The following is a 12,549-nucleotide window of genomic DNA, read 5'->3' on the forward strand; positions in this document are numbered from 1 at the left end:
GAGAGAGAGAGAGAGAACTTGGTTCTGGAAACTGACTTGGCTTGAACTTAGTTTCTCCTTCCTAAGCTTAGTGCTGTTATTGCAGGCATAAACTTCCATGCCTAGTAACCTGCTTTTTAAATACAAAACTCAAGATTTATTTATAAATATCACAATCATTTTTTACTACTTTTTAATAATAAAGCACTCTTAGGAATGCACTGTCCATCTTAAGAAACAATCTATTAACCTCTGAGGTGGTAAAACCCAAGCTTTATCACAACATCATCATCATCATCATCTCTCTCTCTCTCTCTCTCTCTCTCTCTTCTCTCTCTCTCTCTGTCTCTCTCTGTCTCTCTCTCTCTCTCTCTCTCTAGCTCTCTCTCTAGCTCTCTCTCTCTCTAGCTTTCTCTCTCCTCTTGTTCTCAAATATAGAGATTTAAATTATGCTCAGAAGCAGTATTTCTTTTAATTATGTTCTAATATAGTGTCATCTTTGAGATAAATGTGGTTTTGGTCATGTACAGACAATGGGCTCAAGTTCCACTTTTAATAAGAAGCACTCTGCTGAGGAAGACCACACTGCAATTGTCTTCAGACAGCCACACCCTCCTTCAGGCTGTATGGGTCACAGTGCTATAAATACAACTAAAATTGCAGGCAGCATTTTAGAAGAAAATGCCTTCTCTAGGAATGTTAATTACAAATTTAAAATGATTTTAAAAAAAAAGACAACATAGGGACTAGGAATCTGTTGACTAGTTCCAGGATTGGCTGAAAATCTCTCACTCTTTTCTAGTATACAGTCTGTACATTCTTGAAATCTGTGATTTCGAAGCATAAATTCACTGCCTGCCCAATGCTTCATTTCTCAGTAAAAGAAATGCCAGTGGTTCACATTTGAATATACAACTAACTGATGGCCACTTGTGAATCCACACATTCACACAAGGGTATTGGGCTAGTGTGACCACATTATGATCAACTTGTTAAGGAAACATCATCTTGCCAGATACTGATAGGTATATAGTCTGTTACAGTGATGCTGATCACAGAACTGTGGAATAGACTTAGTCTAATTGCTTTCCTAACATGCCTTCTGTGTCCTCATGATCATTGTGGCTCTTTCCCTCAGTGGATCACTGTTTCCTCTCTATCAAATTATGCTGTGCAGTATTAAAAAAAATTACTAGCACACAGCTGTGTGTATAGGTACTTCTAAGTTGGCCCTTCCACATAGAATTTGATAAGTCTGAAATCATGGCATCCAAGTAGCTAGATTCTCACTTGCAGATTCTGCTGAGGAAGAATGGGCCTTTAGCTTCTTCACTGCAGAGTCACTGTGGACTGCTCCTTGAAAACCAGCTAGAGTCTACAGCCATACCACCCTAAATCCTCCCGATCTTGTCTGAAAACCAGCTAGAGAGAAAAAGATGGAGTCCATATTACTTGTCATTTCTGACTTGCAAGAAAGGCCTAGGTAATCTCTCTCTCCCTCTCTCTCTCTCTCTTTCTCTCTCTCTCTCTCTCTCTCTCTCTCTCTCTCTCAGTTATACAACAGTGTGGCACATTGGAGGCCATCCTGTGCTGCATCTGCTACAATATAGTGGTCACACTTTACCTCAGGGAATTATTCCAAGATTCTTGGTGAGTGTGCAAAATACTGGATAATAGAAAACCCTGCATGTGCTTTGTTACACACACAGATGGATCATTAGCTTTCTCCTCCCCATCTAACTGAAGCATCTAACCTTGGCATATCTCAGTTGCCAGCATTATTACTCTCATGCTTTGGCATCATTATTAAATAAAACATAGATTGGGTAAACACAAACACTGAGATACCACAGTGGTCATTGTGCTAGCCTATAAGGCTACAAAGTGACCAATGAGTAGGTGGTATACACAGCCGAATATCTTCACATCATAGGTAGGATGGAGGAGGATGGCTAAAGACACCTTACTACTCTGAATAATGTGCACTTTGAAGTTAATGAGTTACTTATCTCCCAGAATTTTCCACTTAACATTTTTTGACAATGTTGACTATAGTCAGAAGAAGCTGGGGAAACTGACCATGAGTTATATTCTCAAATAAATAAATGAGTTATATTCTCAAATATATTCTCAAATAAATAAATGAGTTATATTATCAAATAAATGTTATATTCTCAAATAAAGATACACTTACCAAATGCAATGCAGAAGAAAGACATCCATTGCCTCTGTTGGCATGCCACCTAATGGTTTGTATATGCTTTGCCCTGGGAGTGGCACTATTTGGAGGTGTGGCCCTATTGGAGTAGGTGTATCACTGTGGGTGAGGGCTTTAAGACCCTAGTCCTAGCTGCCTGGGAGCCAGTATTCTGCTAGCAGCCTTCAGATGAAGATATAGAACTCTCAGCTCCTCCTGCACCATGCCTGACTGGACACTGCCATGTTCCCTCCTTGATGATAATGGACTGAACCTCTGAACCTGTAAGCCAGCCCCAATTAAATGTTGTCCTTACAAGAGTTGCCTTGGTCATGATCTCTGCTCACAGCAGTAAAACCCTAACTAAGACACACACCTATCAACTTTGTCCTCTACCATGTGTTCCCCTTTTTTCTATAATAACACTGAAGATGGACTACAATTTTCCATAACGGACCACTCTCCTCACATCTGTTAACTCAGCAAATGTCACCAGTAGTGAGAAACAGACTCATTTCTAAAGGGAATTTGGTCCCTTGCCAGGACACCAGGCAGTGTTTTCTACTCGTTTCTTCCAGTATGTGTAGACTACATGAGATGTGAGACTGGACATGTTGAATTTTATAAATTAAGCCCCACAACTTTAGAAGTAGAGTCTGGCAGAAGAGTCTTAAGAAGAGCAAACCAACAATTCCTTAATACACTGTGGTAGGTGCTTTGCTCCTCAGCTCTTCTGTCTACCCTTACTAAAATCATCCTTCAAAGAGAGATTCAGTGGGTCATTATCAGAGTTACAGGTGACTTGCTCTGCCATGTTCGTTATTTTCCTTATAATATTTTCCCTCCTTCTAGTTTGGGTCTTCCATTATTTGTTAAGAATAATAAAACCTGAAACTCTACTTGTTGAAAACATTGCCTCTGAAGATACGTGCTGTGGATATGGTCCACTTTAGGACCAACTGCAATAGTTCAAGACTTTAAAAAATGGCACATACTTCTCATAAACTCAAAATACAAATTCAAGATCACATACCTTCTTCCTACCCATTTTTTTTTAGATCATTGGGTTCCCAGAGTAATGAGCCAAATAAGGTATCCCTTAAAATAGTTCCTTACCTGGCCATTTAGTAACTAACTAAATAAAGCACTGCAGTCATTCCTGAGTTCTGAGATTTCAGTACCAAAGTTCTAGACATTCTTCCAGGCTGGAGATGAACATACTGTTCCCCAATACCCTGGTCTATAAAACTTTGGACTCTACACTTCTCTCAATTCCAACACAATGGACTAGGGACATGGTCATATTTTCCTGGCTCTGGATGGCTCTTCTGCTGGGTCGTAGTAGTGGCTAAGGAACACATACAGACATGAATCTAAGAAATGGACCAGGAAGAATGCTAACTACCACAGGAGCTCAGAAGTCCATGTGTTTGTATTTCTATACCCACACTCTGTATTCTAAGGGTAGATTATACTGAGATTTTGTGACATCAGAAATAGAAATGAACCTTTAAGACTCTATAGTGAGTTCATGCTTAGAGATGAAATAAGGCACTGTCACTCTACAGAGACCCTGTGCAGAAGCAGCTGTGATCGCCTAGGACCTGCCTCTGTCCTCGTCTCCTGTTACCTCTGCTGTTTTCTCTATGTACTACCCTTGGATTGTTCTCTTGGCTGCTCCTCTGGCATCATCCTGCTCAGTCTCTGAAAATGTTCCAATTCTTGGCTTTGGCTAGCTCTCTACTTGTGGACTGGACCTGACACCAGCTCTAGTTTTCCTGGGCAAATCTGGCAAGGCCCACTGTTTTGACCCTGGGTAGCCCTATGCCACCTGATGGGATTCTCAAAACTAGCTTTGAGAAGCAGGGAATAGGGGATGGAGAGATGGCTCAGCATTTGCTACGCTTGATTCCTGTCATCCATGTGGCAACTTACAACAATCTGTAACTCAAGTTTCGGGAACTTCAACATCTTTTTCCAGCCTCTGCGGGTACAACATGTATGTAGTACATAGACATACATGTAGGCAAACACCCATAAACATAGAATAAAAAAATTAAGACCAAGGAAAAAATTGAGGGTTTAACCATTTCATGCTTTAATGTCTCTGCTAACACTTGCTAATTGTCTTGCCTTTTGCCACATTTTAGAATATATATACTAATCTTTTTTGGTTTTATTTACTTAACTTACTTACTTACTTACTTACTACTTACTTATTTACTTACATCTTGCAAATGGATATTTTTCTGCCTGTCTCTGCACTCCAGGTGCAAAGAGGGCATCAGATTCCACTGGAATGAACTTGCATATTGTTGTGAGCCACCACATGAGTGCTGGGAATTGAACCTCGGACCTCTGGAAGAGCAGTCAGTATTGTTAACCACTGAGCCATCTCTCTGGAATATAAGTCCTGATATTAAATTCAGTGACTAATTAAGTAACAAAGGAGAAGGAAGAATTATTAATAAATAAGAGTGAACATAGTTCAACAATTTTGAGTGAGTCTAGGAAGATACTCATATTAGTGAGTGTTGACCTTTTCCTGGGTCACCAATTCAAATGCTAATCCTTTGGAAACAGATACACCCAAATGTATCTGACATAAGAGCATTCTTTCATCCTATCAAGTAAATATACAAGATTAACCATCTCAATAAATGACAAATTGATTATCCCCAGAGTCACTGTATCCCCAAGTTTATGTTATTTGTTAAGTGAAGCTGTGACCAACTCCATCTTCCCTGGGAAGATCTTCCCATCCAGCCCTGAGCAGGGTTCTGTCAAGCTGCCCCTCAGTTTATGGAAGTGCCTGAGGATGCCTAAGCCCCAGCTTCTCCACTAGATCTTCTTGGCAAAACAAATGTTTATTGTAATGATAAAGACTAAAAATAGATAATAAACTACTTAAGAGGAGAAAAGTTCTCTGACCTAGATTTACCTTCCTGATGGTTCCTACTGAATTTGGAACAATCTAGATGAGCTCATTATTATAATTAGAAGCAAAGCTTGAAGCTTTCCAGCCACCAAGATGCTTCATATAATGGGTGTCTCTCTAGATGCCACCAGTTTTTGATGAAATAAGCTTAGACTTTCAAAAACATAGCCAGGGTTTCAGGAAGTCTGCCATAGTCATCTACTTCTCTAGTGATTTCTAGGGGACCATTCAGTACTTCCTAGATATGCTACCAATCAAACTTGACTGTCTCTTTTCAATATTTACAACCAACCTGGGTTCCAAATGTTAATTGCAAACTTCTTGCATGCCACATCGTGTCATCTCATCTTTTGAGTCTCTGTCATATATATATATATATATATATATATATATATATATATATATATATATATATATGACCATAGATCCCATAGTTAATTCTCCAAATGTCTAGGTCCCTAACTGCAGTATTTCACAAAACTATTGAATGTGAAAGGGACAAGAGAAGCACCCTTTGTAAGACGGCATATCAATCCTCTAGCCACTTAGCTGCTTTCTCCTCCCTCTGCTGCAAGGTCTCCCAGTAGTTGATAAAAAGCATACTGTGTTCACAGAGCTCAGTTCCCTCCCTCCACTTGGCCCCCACTCCTTCCTAGAAAGATGCCCTAGTGTTCGACCCTTTTCTGTGCCTTCCTCACTTCTCTTATACTGCTTAGATCACACAGGTATCCACTCCCTTCCATCCAGAACCCCACCCCTTATCTTACAGAAGTCAAGAGTCCTTCAGGACCTCTGTCATGCTATACATGGGGGTTTCTCTTAATGTTCTCCCACTTCAGGGTCTCATCATGACTGCTTCTAGTTATGAGCTTATAACTTTCCTGATAAAGTTCTTCCAAAGGGTAATTTAGCCTCAGCTTCCATTCTGCAGACGAGTATACATCTTTTTAAATAGTACAGGTTTTGTTTCTAACATAGTTTTATCAGCAGTGGATAAGTTTGGGTTCTATAGGAACTAAACACAGCGCATTGTGGACTCCGCAGTGAGATTGTTGTTCTGTTGTGTTGATATTTATGTCTCCAAGTATAGCTTTTCTGACTCTTAAAATTACAGGACAAGGGGCTGTCAGGGTGACTAGGCATGGAAAGGTAATTGCTTGGTGACTTGAGTTTGATCCCCAGAACCCACATGGCAGAAATGGAGAACCAATTTTATATCATGTGCCATGACATAAGTACACATTAAATAAATAAATAAATAAATAAATAAATAATTGTATGTATGTGATAAAATTTATTTTAATTATAGATAGGAATACTTCATGTCTTAAAAGCTTCTCCTTTCCTATCAGTATAGTCAAAGATATGAGTATCCATTGCCTCCCAGAGAAATCATAGCTCTAGAGAATTCACAGCGCCTGGTATTTTGACCAGTAGGACCCCACAGGATGGTAACAGTGTTTAGTAGCGTATTTCTCAAGCTTTATGGTACCAATCTTCAAATGACACTGCACGAGATGCCCACAATGTCTCCAAAATTCATGATTGATGTGATTATTACACTAATTTTTCAAAGGAAAAAAAATCTAGAAAAAAAGGTACTTTCAACTCTCAAAAGAGAACAAAATCATAAGAATTTGGGGCATCCACATTCAGTTTAAAATGACCTCACAATTCTTCCTAGAAGGTGGATGTGTATCCTACTTTATGGTAAAAAAAAACTTAAGAACATACTGGCAGAGCAGATCTTGGGCACAAATTTTGTAGCCAGTCCCACAACACCCAGAGGAAGTTCCACTTCCAGGTGCTCTAACATGCCCAGGATCAAAGGATCAGAGGTGAGGAGGATACAACATCTGTCCCAACACTGAGAGTAAATGGGACCAATGGGACCCAGGCACTCAGGAACTCTGCCAGCCCAGTGGAATGGGATGCTTCCTGTCTGTCTGTGTCAGTACTCTGAGCAGAACTTGGGCACAAATTTTGCAGCCAGTCCCACAACACCCAGAGGAAGCTCCTCCCCTGGGAGCTCTAATGGGCCCAGAATCACAGGATCACAGAAACAGCTTGACTCTGAGGAGTTCTGACACAACAAGGATCACAGGAAAGAGAGGCCCCAGTTAGATTTAGCCAGGGCAGGTAGCACTAGAGATAACCAGATAGCGGGGGTGCGGTGGGGGGAGGCAAGCATAAGAATATAAGCAACACAAACCAAAGTTACTTTGCATCATCAGAACCCATTCTCCCATCATAGCAAGTCCTAGACACACCATTGCACCGGAAACGCAAGATTCAGATCTAAAATCACTTCTCATGATAATGATACAGGACTTTAAGAAAGACATAAATAGTACCCTTAAAGAAATACAGGAGAACACAGGTAAACAGCTAGAAGCCCTTAAAGAGGAAACACAAAAGTCCCTTAAAGAACTACAGGAAAACACAATCAAACAGGTGAAGGAAATGAACAAAACCATCCAGGATCTAAAAATGGAAATAGAAACAATAAAGAAATCACAAAGGGAGACAAGCCTGGAGTTAGAAAACCTAGGAAAGAAATCAGGAGTCATAGATGCAAGCATCACCAACAGAATACAATAGATAGAAAAGAGAATCTCAGGGGCAGAAGACACCATAGAAAATATTGACACAACAGTCAGAGAAAATTCAAAAAGCAAAAAGCTCCTAACCCAAGACATCCAGGAAATCCAGGACACAATGAGAAGACCAAATCTAAGGATAATAGGTATAGAAGAGAGTGAAGACTTACAAGGTAATGGGCCAGTAAATATCTTCAACAAAATTATAGGAAAAAAAACCTCCCCCAACCTAAAGAAATAGATGCCCATGAATATACAAGAAGCCTACACAACTCCAAACAGACTGGACCAGAAAAGAAATTCATCCCGTGACATAATAAAACACCAAATGCATTAAACAACAACAAAAAAAAAGAATTTTAAAAACAGTAAGGGAAAAAGGTCAAGTAACATATAAAGGCAGGCCTATCAGAATTACATCACGGGCGGTGGTGGCACATGCCTTTAATCCCAGCACTAGGGAGGCAGATGCAGGTGGATTTCTGAGTTTGAGGCCAACCTGGTCTACAGATTGAGTTCCAGGACAGCCAGAGCTATACAGAGAAACCCTGTCTCGAAAAAGCCCCCCCCCCCCAAAAAAAAAAGAAAAGGAAAAGAAAATTACACCAGATTTCACACCTGAGACTATGAAAGCTAGAAGATCCTGGGCAGATGTCATACAGACCCTAAGAGAACGTAAATGCCAGCCTAGGCTACTATACCCAGCAAAACTCTCAAATACCATAGATGGAGACACCAAGGTATTCCATGACAAAAGTAAATTTACACAATATCTTTATACAATTCCAGCCCTACAAAGGATAATAGATAGAAAATATCAACATAAGGGGCAAAACTACACCCTAGAAAGAAGAAAGTAATCTTTCAACAAATCCACACAAACCTAATTCCACATCTAACAACAAAAATAACAGGAAGTAACAATTACTTTTTAACATCTTAATATGAAAATTAATATTACCAACATATACTAGTTGATTGAAATAAAAAATATGAGGAACTAGAAATTTGTTACCCAATGGTCTCTCTAATTTGGTAATTGGAGAAATAAGTCCAACATTGTACAATCCATATACACTCTCTGCTTGTTTGTACCTGACAGTGTCTTGCTGTGTACCACATAATGGTCTTGAAATCTTGCTTCTCTTATCTCAGCCTCTCTACTAGTAGGATTGTTCATTTGATGTTTTTACAGTATACTATGGTTTTCAGAATGGCTTACATATTTCAAATGTATTTATACAGCCAGAAGAAAGGTAAACAATTAACTTGGGAGGTGGCTTGTAAGAGAACAACAAAGAGTGAGACTGAATGCTTTGCTTGGCGTTTGTAACCATTGTATCAAGTTTGAAGAAGAGAACTTTATAAGTTACTTTTTATCTGAGATAAATGCTTTTCAAAATCATCACAGCCAATGAACCAGATTCTGACCCTGTCCTAATGTCTGTGCCACCCTCCAAGCAGAACCATCGTTCATTGTAACAGTTGGTGAATGACTTCATGGATAGACCATCTTAATATACACACCATTCCATAAATGAATGTAACCTGTTCTCTGTCGGCTAAGAATGAAGACAATCTCTCAAGTCAAATAGCTTTGACCATAGAAGGAAATCTGTATCCAAAAATCGTGCCTACAATTCATTCCTTGGCACAGCAGAACTGTCAAGAGTAGCTTAGCTACTATGGAGGTAAAATCCTTTGGTGATGTGAGGGTCATTGAAGTACAGCCTTGTTACAATGAAGTCCAATGTCTAAAATTTGTTCTTATTTTGGGCTTGTACCACAGTAAAAGCCAAGATTTTAAGCTCTACTAAATACAAAAGAGAGAAACAAAAAGACTTTATATATTTATGTTCATTAAAAAAATACTAGAAGTGATGTATTATTTTAAAATATAGAGTTAGTATGTTTGGAATTCTTTAAAATTTATATTGAGAAAAATGTATATATTTTCAGTATTGCTGTAGACAAGCATCTACATAAGACTGTTCGATTGATTGTTGTTTTATATCAAACAACTTTTATAATACTCATTTTTATTGTTATAATATTTTATAAATTTTAAAGAATATGACAAAAAAAGGTATTGTAGGTATTGAGGGGGTATCTCTGGGAGGAGTTGGGGTATAAAAGGGAAACAAGAATGTGATGTAATTCTAGTTACTTAAAATATGTTTTTTAAATATTAACAAATCCAGATAAATTGAAATCTTATATCTTTCCTCATCATAATGCAATAAAACTTAAATCAATAAAAATAAGAACCTACTGGCAATTTTCCTATAATATTATGCACCTGTTTTTCAAAAAATTGTGCCTCTGTTCATCTAGAAACCCAAAGTCCCAGCAACTCACGAAGGGAAGTTCTCTTATTTAAACCATTACATTTCTAAAATTATCAGCTATTCTGGTGAAGTACAAGAACTATTCCTACTACTGTTATTTATAGAAAAAATAATTAATGAGTATGTGATCTCCTTCCCATGTCTCAGGTACTGCAGTGGGTGCTGCTTCTGTAATGTGGCCAGAAGAGAGTAAAACCTGGTGTCTGGCAAGCACATAGCCTGAGGAATGAAAGGTGTCTGTCATTTTACCTCAACTTAAAAGCGGTTGATCAAAAGACTAGTTCTTATCTTCATCTTATAGACAGAAACCGAGATGTAGCAAAATTAGATAAGTGTGTGTTTATGCGTGTACGTGAGTGTGTGTTTGCATGTGTGTATGTGTGTGTATGATGGCCAGAACAGGACACCAGGTGTATTCCTCGATCTCCACCTTGTTGCCTTGAGATAGCATCTCTCACTGAACTAGAAATTCACTGGCTTTCATGATCTTCATATATCTCTTTCCCAATGACAGGGTTACAAACACATACAGCCGTATTCCACTTTTCATGTGGATGCTGGGGATTTGACTGAGATCCTTATGCTTGTTGGGCAGGCACTCTTTAACAACTTAGCCATCTCTGTAGCCCTCATCTGAAATGTTCTAAGTCATGCAACTGAGTCTTGAAGGCCAAAGCTCCTACTACTCCTAAGACAGACCCACAACGGTAGAACACACTAGCACGACTTTATTCTGATAATGCCTGTGAGACATCAAAGGCAGACACACAGTGTTCGATCTTTCTGAAATCTCTCTGAATATGTAACTCTCAAGGCTCAAGATGTTCTAATGATGCATGAAGAAGACACAACTGAGTACGATGTGAGACAAGTCTCAGCTTATGGGGGAGGGGGAGAGAATAGGGGATTGTTTTAGTTTGGGTTTTTTTTTTTTGTTTTTTTGTTTTTTTCTTATTTTATTTATTTTATTTTTCGTTTTTCTTTTGGAGGGGAACCTGGGAAAGGAGATACTGTAAATAAAGAAAACATCTAATACAAAAAGAAGAAGTCTCCTTCTTTATCTTTTGATTCATCAGTTACAATTCTGCAGACTCCTACCTTCCTGCACTAACAAACACTCTGGCCCTCACATTTTATTTTGCATGGTTTTTAAATGTTTTTAAATATGTGTATCCTTAAGTCTTTTGGTGTTTCATAGCGGCATCTTTTAAAACTGAAGATTAAAATGTTCTTCCAAGGTGGGTTTAGCCTCAGCAAACAAAAACCCAAATTATAGAACACATAGTTAAATTTGAAATTCAGATGAACAATAAATAATTTTTTAGTATAAGTATGTCAATGCCATGGCTGGTGCATACTTACTTTGAAAACAGAACCAGTCTCCTGGAGCTCAGATTTTACTGGATGCCTTGTATTTTATCTGGCAACCCTGGTCTCAGGACACAGGCTTAAATCACGAAGCCGCTACTTTCATTCTGTGTACTGGTCATTTCAGGGCACTGTGAGAAATGAACACTTGTTCCAGTCTGTTTGGAAGTTTCAGAGCACGCCGCTTCAATCCCTGCACAGCTTGCTGGGTCCCCTATAGTTATTTGCCATTACAGAGATTTGCAGCATATGTGGCCCTTGATCTGAACTATAGTCAGCTCAAAAACCTGCCTGTGATACTCTGTTATTTTCTGCTGTGCTGAAGCCAAGGTAATTATGGATTTCTCTGGAGGAAAGCACATCCATTGATTTTAAGTTGTTTGGGGGAAGGTTAATTTAATGTAAGTTTCCTCCTGCTGCAATGACTGCTACTTTCTTTGAGTCTACACAACAGCAGGGTAGCAGACAAAATGTCTTTTGTTGAGAAGTCAGTGGCTCTTTGCCTTTTGGGTTTGTTTAGCTTTAAGGGGGAAATTTTGGGAAAGGGGTTGGTGGGAAAGGAGGGAAGCTGGTAGAAACTTGAGGCAAAGTTTTGTAACCTTAGGTCACTGGGCTTCTGAAGGGCAGGTTAACTCTTGGTTTGGGGATTTTATTTGCCCTCAAGAACCCATCTGAGCTGCCCACCACAGGCTAGACAGAAACATGAACGCCCTTCTGTCACTCCGCTGATGTTGGCTCTCGAGCCTTCCTCAAACCAGCTCCACAGGAAAGTGTAATATTTGAACTTTTCACTCTTGGTTTCTTTTATTAGACAGCAGTGAAAGTCATCCTTGTACTAGATGCTGAAGAGAAAGATGTAAACCCCGCTAGTAATTAGCATTTGTGTCATCCTGTCCTGTTTAACAAAGTTTCTTGAAGGGATTCTTTTCCCTTAACCCACTTGTCTGTTGTTGATACATATTTAAAAAATCAACGATAAGGATAATAGAAAGGATGGGTTGAGGAAGACCACCCAGGGAAAATGTTTTTATATGCCATTAAATACTTTCCGGTCTTTAAACTCAGCTTTACTTATGACATGAACAGACTAGAAGTGAATCTCTCAAAACTTGAGTGAGA

The sequence above is a fragment of the Mastomys coucha genome, unplaced genomic scaffold (genome assembly GCF_008632895.1).
Source record: "Mastomys coucha isolate ucsf_1 unplaced genomic scaffold, UCSF_Mcou_1 pScaffold22, whole genome shotgun sequence".
NCBI classification, from domain to species: domain Eukaryota; kingdom Metazoa; phylum Chordata; class Mammalia; order Rodentia; family Muridae; genus Mastomys; species Mastomys coucha.